Source organism: Stenella coeruleoalba, assembly GCF_951394435.1.
Source record: "Stenella coeruleoalba genome assembly, chromosome: 20".
Classification (NCBI taxonomy): domain Eukaryota; kingdom Metazoa; phylum Chordata; class Mammalia; order Artiodactyla; family Delphinidae; genus Stenella; species Stenella coeruleoalba.
In genome coordinates, this window is record NC_137166.1 from 16,389,130 (window position 1) to 16,402,965 (window position 13,836).

The following is a 13,836-nucleotide window of genomic DNA, read 5'->3' on the forward strand; positions in this document are numbered from 1 at the left end:
CGATTTTAACTCTATCAACATTCTTCCATTTTTCTGGAAGTTCTTCATTGATTATGATAAGCTCACTATGGCTTCTGAAATGCCATTGTTTACATATTTTGCTGTCTATGCACTTCAATGAGTGTTCACTTATTTTTATTATTTTTACATTATGATCTTTAGGAGGTCGGATCTGTATTTTGTTCATCTCCATAGCCCCAGTGTCTGGCACAAAAAATGTTTGACGCCAGGTGTGGATTTGAGCTGAATTCTGTCCCTTGGTGAAGGTTGAACATCCATCCAGTCACCAGCTGGGATGGTTCTGTATGGGAGAAACATGCCGACGTACTGAGAACCTAAAAGCTGTCTTAAAGCTGTTGATTAACAAGAGAGATGAGTTATAATTATTTTTGGTCAAAGATGCCCAATAGCTTTTTCTTCCAAACCACCATTATTTGTTGGGAAACTTACAAATAGCATGGATTTTAAAAGACTCAAGATACCTTGCTTTTCCTAATGGGAATCTGTGTTTCAGGTAGAATAGGTTTGGGGCTCAGGCCTCGCATGGCCCTGGCTATCCTTCTCTGCCCTGCAGTTCTGCTTAGCAGATACCCACTGCCCAATATGTCTAGACTGGTTTCTTGCTACCTTCCAGGTCAGCATCTCCTACTATTCAAATGCTTTTGGAAACCTTTTAGTAACAACTTTCCTTTCAAAAAACACTAATCCAGAACTTACTTTACTACCTTTCTTATCTGAGAATTTTTATGTAGGATTTGTTTTGTCTTTTTAATCAGAGCTGTTATTTTTGATGGCTCTGAGTTGTGGATTTGCTATATTCCATTACTAGAAAGCTCTTATTTTAGTAGCCATTATAAGAAGTAGAATCACAGTCATTTTTAAGTTAACTCTGAAGTATATCTTGTGGCGTTTAAGAGGATGGATTCAGGAGCCCAACTGTCGGATTCAAATCCTGACTCTGCCACTTACTAGCTGTGTAACCTTATATAAGTAACTTAACCTCTCTGAGCCTAGGTTCCCTCATGTAATGGAAAAATAATCATTGTACCCATATTATGACCATCAATCTCAAGTGGACCTTTTATGCTGGCTGCTGATCACTTTGTATTTTTATACTTCTTTTACCATTTTATTTTCCAAAGGATGACTGGGACATTTTCTCCTTTCATCTCAAACCGTCAGTGCCTTCTTCCCCATCCTCATTCTCAGCTGAGGACCTTGTTTCCTACTTTACTAAGAAAAGCGAAGTCACCAGAAGTGAATTTCCAGAAACTCCTAAGTACCACATCCACCCACCAACCAGCGTCTGCACTTTCATATTCTGTCATCCTGTTAAGGTGGATAAACTACTCACTCTCTTATCTAAAGTCAATCCCTTCACTTCATACTAGAACCTAGCCCTCCTACCTACTGAAGGATATCTCTCCAGTTAGTCTCCCTTCCTCTCTTGTATCATCAATTTTTCTCTCTCTTTGGGTCATCATCCTCATTGTCTTGGTGACCATGTCCAGTTTCATGGTTTAAATACCATCTATGTCCCAAGGACTCCTGCATTAGCATCTCTAGCCCAGACTTCTCTTGCAAACTCCAAACTTTAATATCCAATGGGTTACTCAACATCTTCACTTAGATTTTTAATATCCATTTGAAAATCAACTCAGCTAAACTATTTTTCTCCTCTAAATCTGCCCACTGCCTGGTGGTAACTGTTACCTTAGTTGATGGCAACTTCATCCTCCCGATTGCTCAAGACAAAAGCGCTACAGTCATCCTTGAATTCTCTCTCTCATATTATATATCTAAACCATCTGGACATCTTCTCATCCCTACCTCCAAAATGCACACCGAATCTGACCTCCAGTCACTTCTTTTCACCCCCATGGCTGCTGGTCAGAGACGATGACATCACTCACCCAGATTACAGCAGTAAGCTGTCTTCTTCTGCTCTCTGTTCTCAACACAGAAGCCAGAGTGGTCCTTTGGAAACCTGGGTGAGGTCATGTTCTTCCTGTGCTCAAGATCCCATAATGGTTCCCCTTTCATTCAAGGTCAAAACCAAAGTCCTTCCAAAGGCCTACAAGGTGATCTACATCCCACCTCCCTTACCTCGCTAACTACCTACTTCTCTTCCTCTTGCTCATTAGGGTCCCGCCACACTGATCTCCTTGATGTTTCTTTGGCACACCAAGCATGTGTCCACCTTAGGGCCTTGCCACTTGCAGCTCCTCTGCTTGGAACACTCTTCCCCAAAATATCCTCAAAGGCAACTCTCTCACCTCCTTCAAGTCTTTGCAGAAATATCGTTTCATGGAGCTCTATTCTAATGACCCCATTCCTGCCCCCATCCCCAGACCTTTCAGTTCCCCTCTCCCTGCTCTATCTTTGGTTTATTTCATGGCACACATCCCCTCTACTGTACTCTGTAATGTGTAACTTTAATATGTGTAATATTTGTTTGTCTGCCCCAGACAGAATGTAAACAATGAGGATCTCTGTTTCCTCACCAATGTCTCTTATGTGCATAGAACAGAACCTGGCGTATTGCAGGTGCTCAATAAATATTTGTTGAATTAAAATGAATTGAGTTTGAATGATAGGTGTTATGAAGATCATATAAGCTCATATGTGTAAAGAGCCTTAAAACAGTGCTCAGAATGTTAGCTAGCATCACCATCATTATCATCATCATCACAGTTGACAACCAATAATGACGTCTAAATGTTCCTCGTGTTATTTTGTAGCAGAAAGTATGAAAATAAATGAGTAAGAACTAGGATATTCACTTTGTACAAAAGGAAAGCCTTTAGATTTTGGTGGGTAAAGTCCAGTTTACAGGGATTCTCATAATGGTCCCGTTCCCCTGACTCATCCATGAGGTAGAATGCTGTCACCATTCATTTTACAGAGAAAGGGACCCAGGCCCAATAGCCACCTGGAGTGGATTATATTCATTTATCAGTGGTGTACTGATAAATATTTAACAATCAGCTCTACAGGAAACAACAATAACAATAACAACAACACTCTGATTTGTAGTGTTTGCCAATTTCCATGGTGTAAATACTCCCACCACAGCTGATTTCAAGCTCCCAACACTTTACTGAATGGAAAGTTCAGAAAAGATGTATAGTAGCATACCATTATAGAGGAATTCTATCATACAATACAACAGCCATAAATAACCTTGGGAGCATAAACAGCAAAATGTAATAAAGTGATAATTTTTGAGGAATTATTACATTTAAAATTATTTAATTGTAAGTTTAAATAATCTACTCTTCAATAATGGTTGTATTGAACAGCAGCAGCACACCACTGGTGAGACCAGAATGGACATCTGGCCCCAAGAAGGGTCAGTCAGAGTCTCTTCCCCAGAGACTCAGGGAATCAGAGCTGAGAGAGCTGGTCCTTTACATTGCTGGAATATAACTTAGGAATTGTGAACAGCCATTTTTCATCTCCTGTGAGGAGAGGGTAGTAAGAAAAGGTAGTCTGCTGAAAGAATAAAGATCTGCAAAGAGAACGAGGGATAAGAGACCAAGAGAACATTCTCCCTGGGGTGCTGCTCACCTCCCAGTTCCTGGATCCAGCAGTTCCTGATACTGGCCCTTGGGTTCTAAGAGATGTCCCTCTCTATTTAAAAGAAATTCCCCATCATTGGGCAAGCTGCAGGTGGCTTCCAATACTTGCTAACAACTGTCCTAAGGACATATTACGCTTCTGTTTGGGATTAGTAATTCGGGGTTGGCTGGAGTTACACCAATTCAGTCAGTAACACTAACTACTTTATGCTTATCAGCAGGTATAGATATCTTTAAACAGAAAAATGAATGATTACATAATGTGTGCATTTCTGTATGCTGAAAATTTTTTTTAAAAATATGAAGTTTAGAGCAGGAAACAATAACACAGGTTCTCTGAGCGGGAAATTGTAAGAGCTACAGCCTCAGTTTATACTGGTTAGCATTACCCAAAAGCTTGTCATTTCCCAACTTCAGACATTCTTGTACCACTTTTATGATTCCCGCCATTACTGTGTTTCATCAAAGTCAATGTATCACAGAAAAGAAATGCGATTCATTCCATCTACGTAAAGTGCAACCTCATTTAATTGCAGCCTCAGCCAAAGTACTTATAAAATTGGGGATTTAATGTGTTAATTATATTTCAATATATTTAAGAATAAAAACACTATTAAGAAACGCAGCTGTGCCACCTAAAGTGGTACCCAGGACACACACGGGAAACATCACAGGTGAAGCCAGAGTCTCTAAACTGCCTTTGTTCTCATGTGGCTTTCTTTTTCCTTTTTATGAATTCTATTTTTTTTAATACAGCAAGTTCTTACTAGTTATCTATTTTATGCATATTAATATATATATGTCGATCCCAATCTCCCAATTCATCCCACCACCACCACCACCCCACTCCCGCTGCTTTCTCCCCTTAGTATCCATATATTTGTTCTCTACATCTGTTGTCTCAATTTCTGCCTTGCAAACCAGTTCATCTGTACCATTTTTCTAGATTCCACATATATGTGTTGATATACGATATTTGTTTTCCTCTTTCTGACTTACTTCACTCTGTATGACAGTCTCTAGGCTCACCCACGTCTCTACAAAGGACCCAATTTTGTTCCTTTTTATGGCTGAGTAATATTCCATTGTATATATGTGCCACATCTTCTTTACCCATTCATCTGTCGATGGACACTTAGGTTGCTTCCATGTTCTGGCTATTGTAAATAGAGCCGCAATGAACATTGTGGTACGTGACTCTTTGTGAATTAAGGTTTTCTCAGGGTATATGCCCAGTAGTGGGATTGCTGGGTCGTATGATAGTCCTATTTTTAGTTTTTTAAGGAACCTCCATACTGTTCTCCATAGTGGCTGTATCAATTTACATTCCTACCAACAGTGCAAGAGGGTTCCCTTTTCTATACACGCTCTCTAGCATTTATTGTTTGTAGATTTTTTGAGGATGGTCATTCTTACTGGTGTGAGGTGATACCTCATTGTACTTTTGATTTGCATTTCTCTAATGATTATTGATGTTGAGCATCCTTTCATGTGTCTGTTGGCTATCTGTATACCTTCTTTGGAGAAATGTCTATTTAGGTCTTCTGCCTATTTTTGGAATGGGTTGTTTGTTTTCTTGATATTGAGCTTCATAAGCTGCTTGTATATATTAGAGATTAATCCTTTGTCAGTTGCTTTGTTTGCAAATATTTTCTCTCATTCTGAGGGTTGTCTTTTCGTCTCGTTTATGCTTTCCTTTGCTGTGCAAAAGATTTTAAGTTTCATTAGGTCCCATTTGTTCATTTTTGTTTTCATTTCCAGTCTAGGAGGTGGGTCAAAAAAGATCTTGCTGTGATTTATGTCATAGAGTGTTCTGCCTATGTTTTCCTATAAGAGTTTGATAGTTTCTGGCCTTACATTTAGGTCTTTAATCCATTCTGAGTTTATTTTTGTGTATGGTGTTAGGGAGGGTTCTAATCTCATTCTTTTACATGTAGCTATCCAGTTTTCCCAGCAGCACTTATTGAAGAGGCTGTCTTTTCTCCATCGTATATTCTTGCCTCCATTAGCAAAGATAAGGTGACCATATGTTTGTGGATTTATCTCTAGGCTTCCTATCCTGTTCCACCGATCTATATTTCTGTTTTTGTGACAGTACCATACTGTCTTGATTACTGTAGCTTTGTAGTACAGTCTGAAGTCAGGGAGCCTGATTCCTCCAGCTCTGTTTTTCTTTCTCAAGATTGCTTTGGCTATTCAGGGTCTTTTGTGTTTCCATACAAATTGTGAAATTTTTTGTTCTAGTTCTGTGAAAAATGCCATTGGTAGTTTGACAGGGATTGCACTGAATCTGTAGATTGCTTTGGGTAGTATAGTCATTTTCACAATGTTGATTCTTCCGATGCAAGAACATGGCATATGTCTCCATCTGTTTGTATCATCTTTAATTTCTTTTATCAGTGTCTTATAGTTTTCTGCATACAGGTCTTTTGTCTCCTTAGATAGATTTATTCCTAGGTATTTTGTTCTTTTTCTTGCAATGGTAAATGGGAGTGTGTCCTTAATTTCTCTTTCAGATTTTTCATCATTAGTGTATAGGAATGCAAGAGATTTCTGTGCATTCATTTTGTATCCTGCTACTTTACCAAATTCATTGATTAGCTCTAGTAGTTTTCTGGTAGCATCTTTGGGATTCTCTATGTACAGTATCATGTCATCTGCAAACAGTGACAGTTTTACTTCTTCTTTTCCAATTTGCATTCCTTTTATTTCTTTTTCTTCTCTGATTGCTGTGGTTAACACTTCCAAAACTATGTTGAATAACAGTGGTGAGAGTGGGCAATCTTGTCTTGTTATTTTTTACAGATTTTTTCCTGTAATTGATATCTAGTCTCATAGTGTTGTGGTCTGAAAAGATCCTTCATACAATTTCAATTTTCTTAAATTTACCAAGGCTTGATTTGTGACCCAAGATATGATCTATCCTGGAGAATGTTCCATGAGCACTTGAAAAGAAAGTGTATTCTGTTGTTTTCGGGTGGAATGTCCTATAAACATCAATTAAGTCCATCTTGTTTAATGTATCATTTAAAGCTTGTGTTTCCTTATTTATTTTCATTTTCAATGATCTGTCCATTGGTGAAAGTGGTCTACTATGATTGTGTTACTGTCAATTTCCCCTTTTATGGCTGTTAGCATTTGCCTTAAGTATGGAGGTGCTCCTATATTGGGTGCATAAATATTTACAATTGTTATATCTTCTTCTTGGATTGATCCCTTGATCATTATGTAGTGTCCCTCTTTGTCTCTTGTAATAGTCTTTATTTTAAAGTCTATTTTGTCTGATATGAGAATTGCTACTCCAACTTTCTTTTGATTTCCATTTGCATGGAATATCTTTTTCCATCCCCTCACATTCAGTCTGTATGTGTCCCTAGGTCTGAAGTGGGTCTCTTGTAGGCACCATATATATGGGTCTTGTTTTTGTATCCATTCAGCCAATCTACGTCCTTTGGTTGGAGCATTTAATCCATTTACATTTTAGGTAATTATCAATATGTGTGTTCCTATTACCTTTTTTACATTGTTTTGGGTTAGTTATTGTAGGGCTTTTCCTTCTCTTGTGTTTCCTGTCTAGAGAAGTTCCTTTATCATTTGTTGTAAAGCTGGTTTGGTGGTGGTGAATTCTCTTAGCTTTTGCTTGTCTGTAAAGGTTTTAATTTCTCCGTCAAATCTGAACGAGATCCTTGCTGGGTTGAAAATCTTGGCTGTAGGTTTTTCCCTTTCATCACTTTAAATATGTCCTGCCACTCCCTTCTGGCTTGCAGAGTTTCTGCTGAGAAATCAGCTGTTAATCTTATGGGGATTCCCTTGTATGTTATTTGTTGCTTTTCCCTTACTGCTTTTAATATTTTTTTCTTTGTATTTAATTTTTGATAGTTTGATTAATATGTGTCTTGGCATGTTTCTCCTTGGATTTATCCTGTATGGGACTCTCTGCGCTTCCTGGACTTGATTGACTATTTCCTTTCCCATATTAGGGAAGTTTTCAACTATGATCTCTTCAAGAATTTTCTCAGTACGTTTCTTTTCCTCTTCTTCCTCTGGGACCCCTAAATTCGAATGTTGGTGCATTTAATGTTGCCCCAGAGGTCTCTGAGACCATCCTCAATTCTCTTCATTCTTTTTTCTTTATTCTGCTCTGCAGTAGTTATTTCCACTATTTTATCTTTCAGGTCACTTATCCGTTCTTCTGCCTCAGTTAATCTGCTATTGATTCCTTCCAGAGAATTTTAATTTCATTTATTGTGTTGTTCATCATTGTTTGCTTGCTTTTTAGTTCTTCTAGGTCCTTGTTAAACATTTCTTGTATTTTCTCCATTCTATTTCCAAGATTTTGGATCATCTTTACTATCATTACTCTGAATTCTTTTTCAGGTAGACTGCCTATTTCCTCTTCATTTGCTTGTTCTGGTGGGTTTTTACCTTGCTCTTTCATCTGCTGTGTGTTTCTCTGTCTTCTCACTTCACTTAACTTACTGTGTTTGGGGTCTCCCTTTTGACTGCAGGTTCATAGTTCCCGTTGTTTTTGGTGTCTGCCCTCAGTGGGAAAGGTTGGTTCAGTGGGTTGTGTAGGCTTCCTGGTGGAGGGGACTGGTGGCTGTGTTCTGGTGGATGAGGCTGGATCTTGTCTTTCTGGTGGGCAGGACCATGTCCAGTGGTGTGTTTTGGGGTGTCTGGGACCTTATTATGATTTTAGGCAGCCTCTCTGTTAATGGGTGGGGTTGTGTTCCTGTCTTGCTAGTTGTTTGGTATGGGGTATCCAGCACTGGAGCTTGCTGGTCTTTGAGTGGAGCTTGGTCTTAGCATTGAAATGAAGATCTCTGGGAGAGCTTTTGCCGTTTGATATTATGTGGGGCCAGGAGGTCACTGGTGGTCCAACGTCCTGAACTCGGCTCTCCCATCTAAGAGGCTCAGGCCTGACACCTGGCCAGGGCACTAAGACCCTGTCAGCCACATGGCTCAGAAGAAAAGGGAGAAAAAGTAAAGAAAGAAAAAATAAAATAAAATAATTAAATTAAAAAAATTATTAAAAATAAGAAAGTAATAAAGAAAAGAAAAGGAAAAAGAAAGAAAGGAGAGAGCAACGAAACCAATAAACAAATCTACCAATGACAACAAGCACTAAAAACTATACTAAAAAAAACAAACGGACAGACAGAACCCTAGGACAAATGGTAAAAGCAAAGCTATACAGACAAAATCACACAAAGAAGCATACACATACATACTCACATAAGGAGAAAAAGGAAAAGAAAAAAAAAAAATATATATATATATATAAAGGAAGAGAGCAACCGTATCAATAAACAAATCTACCAATGATAATAGACTCTAAATACTAAACTAAGATAAACATAAAACCAGAAACAAATTAGATGCAGAAAGCAAACCCCAAGTCTACAGTTGCTCCCAAAGTCTACCACCTCAATTTTGGGATAATTTGTTGTCTATTCAGGTATTCCGCAGGTGCAGGGTACATCAAATTGATTATGGAGATTTAATCCGTTGCTCCTTAGAGAAATTTCCCTTTGTCTTCTTTGTGCGCACGGCTCCTGGGGTTCAGCTTTGGATTTGGACCCGCCTTTGTGTGTAGGTCGCCTGAGGGCGTCTGTTCTTCACTCAGACAGGACGGGGTTAAAGTAGCAGCTGATTAGGGGGCTCCAGTTCACTCAGGCCGGGTGGAGAGAGGGGTACGGAATGCAGGGCGAGCCTGTGGCAGCAGAAGTCGGCGTGACGTTGCACCAGCCTGAGGCGCACCGTGTATTCTCCCGGGGAAGTTGTCCCTGGATCACGGGACCCTGGCAGTGGAGGGCTGCACAGGCTCTCAGGAGGGGAGGCGTGGATAGTGACCTGTACTCGTACACAGGCTTCTTGCTGGCTGCAGCGGCAGCCTTAGCGTTTCATGCCCGTCTCTGGTGTCCGCACTGATAGTCACGGCTCGTGCCCATCTCTGAAGCTCATTTAGGTGGTTCTCTGAATCCCCTCTCCTTGCGCACCCTGAAAGAATGGTCTCTTGCCTCTTAGGCAGTTCCAGACTTTTTCCCGGACTCCCTCCCGGCTAGCTGTGGTGCACTAGCCCCTTCAGGCTGTGTTCACGCCGCCAACCCCAGTCCTCTCCCTGGGATCTGACCTCCGAAGCCCCGCATGTGTCTTTTCAAATTATGGTTTTCCCTTGGTATATGCCCAGTCATGTGACTTTTTTCTAGACACTTCTGCATTGCCCACAAGACTCTGGATTTGTCTGAGGACGACATTTCAAGGCTCAAGGACTTGAGGAACTGATCTGCTGTGATTAAAATGAAAGCAATGCATGGTAGGCGCACATTTAACTAAGGGAATCTGTGTTTTATTATTTGGGAAGATGTATTTGCATAGGTTAATTCAATGACATTCTTTATTTTAAAAAAGGAAAGAAACTCACGTGGTGAGCATCCATCCACCAGTCCCACCTTTCAAGTTCATGTTAATTTGCCTTAGTTTTTATCTGACCTGAGCATCCAAAAGATACCAGCAGTAAGTTATCTATCTCATCACATGCTGGGTGAATAAGGGACCTGACTCAGTTACGACCAATTGAATTTACTCACTCATCACGGAGTTCCCAAGGCCTGAGTAGACGTGATGTTGCAGCTGATATTTGTCTCCAAAACTTCAGCTGCTCATGGCTCAAAGTTCAGCATCACTGATATTACTTTCATCCCTAAGATAAGAAAGCTAGTGGGTGTTTTCTTGTGTTTTGATTCCAGCTCTAAAATCACTCCTTAATGATTAACAGGGGTTCCTCTGAGACCTGCAAACACAGAGGCTACCATCATGCTGAATGGGAAAGCAACGTCTGAGACCAACCAGTCCAAGCCCCTCTCCACACTGGAGCAGCTCAAGACCCTTCAGGAAACCCATGCAATAATGGTGGCGTATAAATCAGCCTTCTCTTACACACTACCAGAAGAAAACTGACATGTGGTGAAGGGACCAAAGCTGGCTTTAGTGAAATCTTATGTACTTTCAAGCCACAAGTAGTACAGTTGATCCTTGGACAACAGGCGTTTGAACTGTGAGCATCCACTTCTATGTGGATTTTTTGCGGTTAGTTGAACCTGCGAACGCAGAACCGTGGATATGGAGGCCCTGCAGATATGGGGGTCCTACTGTAGAGTTATGCGATGTTTTACTGTTTGGGCATTGGAGCCATAACCCCCATGTTGTTCAAGAGTCAACCGTATATTGAATCTGTACAAAGGAAGAATGTGGGACTTGCTGATGCGGTCCTGAAAGGCCACACTTTAACTTTTCTCCCTGCCTTCACCCTTCACATATGAGGCTCACTGCTTTACAAGTTGTCTGGAATGATGACTAGTCATTTCTACATTCTTTGTTTTTGACCAAGTAAACTGTGAGAATAAAAGAGGTGGAGGAGCCAAGTGATCACATGCGAGCATTCCGAGGGTTGAACACGAGCAGTGCATTACCACCCGGCATATGTATGTGCCATGTCAATCACTGTTGTATCACTGTTCTAGTTTTTATTTTTTCACTACCCAGACCAAAATAAAAAATGGGAAAGCATTCATGCCACTGCTTTCAGTGTTTCATCTTATGCCCTCTTCTGTTTCCTTTGTTGTAAAAGGTTTGGGAAAAAAATTCACTAAGGAGTATTGTAATAAAATTTAACAAAAGGTCCACAAAAAAGTAGAAAGTCACCCTGCACTTGAGCATGAAATCCAAACCCCAGCTCTGAAGGTATACCAACAAGAAATGCTTATGGGCTGCATTCCAGAAACCAAACCGCAGTATTTATTTCTAAAATCACATCTCTCTGAAAAAGTCATATAAATATTCTCTCCTTCCCAAGGAAACAATCCCACTTCCCATCAAATCAGGGATCAGAGGAGAAGTCCAGACAGAAGACGAAACACACAGTGTCACCATCTCCTACATAAGTGGTCCTGTTCCGCACACAGCCCCTAATTCCTCACTCCTGGCACATGTCCATCTGCTAACACAGCAGAGACCTGACAATCTAGAAATTTAGAATCACCGTGTTGGCTATCCTGACATCCCACATGGGAGCAGTTGGAGAAAAATGAACAGGTAGGTCTGCCCTTCCTAGTCAGTGAACAAACTCGCAGCAACAGCAGCACCTCCCTCCACCATGTTTTCAGTAACTGGGCTAACCTGGATAGACATGCATTGTGAGCCTCACACAGCGCACAGTGGTTACTTCAATGAACCAATGTAATGACATCCTTTGAGTCCAAAGTCACAGACACATCTTACTCAAAGAAACACCATTGGTAACAGGGGAGGCAGGGGCATAGGCAATGAGGTCTGCCCAAGAAGGTACGATCTAACAAGGAAGACTGTGTGTGTGTGTGTGTGTGTGTGTGTGTGTATGTGGGGGAGGGGGGGAGAGGGAGGGGGTGTGACCACATCTAATTTCAATTTCCCACTGAAAAAAGATGCCAATAACCTATGTTATCAGACAAGGTTTTTTTTTTTTTGTTGTCTTTGAAAACTGAGAGAGTTGAATAAGTGTACCCGTGGGTTTCCAAGTGTTTCTTCCATGACTGGGTGGCCCTGTAGACAGGTATGTCATACACCTCTCTCTGCATTCAAGCTAGGGTGCAAATGGGTCTGTGAATGCCTGGAATTCTATTCTGCGCTGTTATTGGGTGAAGCTGATTTTGCGTCCTCCCTTACGTGCCCTCACCTCTTCCTGCAAGCCCCCCACATCCCCGATCATTTCCAAACTCTCTTGTTGCTACGGCTGCTTCTCTTCTTCTTTTTTCTTTTCCTTATTCTTCTTGTTTTTTTTTAATAAGGGCTCTGGCCTTGCACTGCTGTTTATCACCTAAGGCAAACTCTCTCTCTCACTCTTTTTCCCTCTCTGTTTCTTTAAATCTCTAAACCACAAAGCAGCATGCGAGCAGCACCATGGGTCAAGATATCAAAAGAGGGAACTTTTATAGGTTTCCTCGATAACATGGACAGTAAAAGAAGACGGAGCACAAGCAGCATTACTGACCTTATTTGATGCTGTGCAGTAAAGAGAGACAGTTCTTCTGCCGTCTGCCCACGTGGGTCCAGGCATCTGTGTGAGAAGAGGAGAGCTTGGGATCAACACTTGGTCTGGGTTTTCCTACACTCTTAGGCCAAAGCTTTCCATGTGTTTTCAGCAAATAATACCCAAATAAACAGAAGGTTACTGAATATATTAAACTCACTGCGGAAAGAAACTGCTTTTTGATGCCCGGCATATACAGACACTGTTTTTCTCTGCACACTCACATGTATGAATAGAAGTAGGAACTCACAGACTACGCAAGGGATGTCCATGCTATGAGAGCAGAAGTCTGTATTCTGAATATTACAGATGTTAATCAGCTCTGCCTAGGCAGCTACAAGCTACAGACTTACATTAGGGTGAGTTTTTTGGAGCTCATTGCCATAGTCTGTAAGGCAGACACATTGTATTTAAAGCAAATGCGTTTTTCTTTGGTGTGACACGACTACTGGCTTTCGCACGTTATGGGCCCAAGAGGACAACGGCTTCAATGGCCCTCGGGAATAACTGCTTCCACAGCCATTTGGGCTAATTGGACTCCTAGAGGAGTACAAATGAAATAGAAAAAAAAAATACTTTGCAGGTGGAACTCTTTTTTTTTGGTTGTTTTTTTAATAGTTGAGGTCTCTTTTTTAATCTACTTTCAGGGAAACCATGTTTTCTCTCATAAGAAGAAATCCCATAAAGGAGATTAGCCCTTTTTGCTTCAAGAGCCCAAAGATCGCAACCCTACCTTTTTGTTTCCCCCACATTTTCTACGAGGATAGTCTTAGCCTCTTAACTTCCTACCTTAACTTCCTACCTTATCATTTCACCATTGGTTAAAGGGGTAAAAGAAGAATAGCTATTTTCTCCTCTGGAGAAAATTCCATTCCCTGACTCCCAAAAGAAGTCACATACATACCCCTTCCCTTTTCTTTTCTAAGTATCTGTGAACCACGTGCTCTCTCTTCCCACTTCAGAAACAAGAGCAATCTGAGGATCATCCTATCAACCATCACTTTCACTGTTTTCTAGATCAAATACTGTGATTGTTGATAAACATATGCCTTGACTGCAACCCAGACCAGGAGCACCATATTGGAGGGTTTCCAGAATCAGCTGCGTGAAGACGCCAGCACCACGCTCACTGTCTGAGGTCGCTGCAGACGCCGGTGTGAGCCGGGCTGAGCCTGTGCACACACGAAG

General features: G+C 40.9%; 1 protein-coding gene across 9 annotated transcripts in view; it reads right to left on the reverse strand.

Annotated features, from left to right (window-relative positions):
• ZFHX3 (zinc finger homeobox 3) overlaps positions 1-13,836 on the reverse strand; it is a gene marked incomplete at its 3' end in the record, with an annotated part of 1,354,624 nt that overhangs the window by 661,793 nt on the left and 678,995 nt on the right. For all 9 annotated transcript variants that reach the window (XR_013825252.1, XM_079907054.1, XM_079907056.1 and 6 more), the window contains one exon: positions 12,610-12,675. The remainder of the gene's footprint in view (positions 1-12,609; positions 12,676-13,836) is intronic.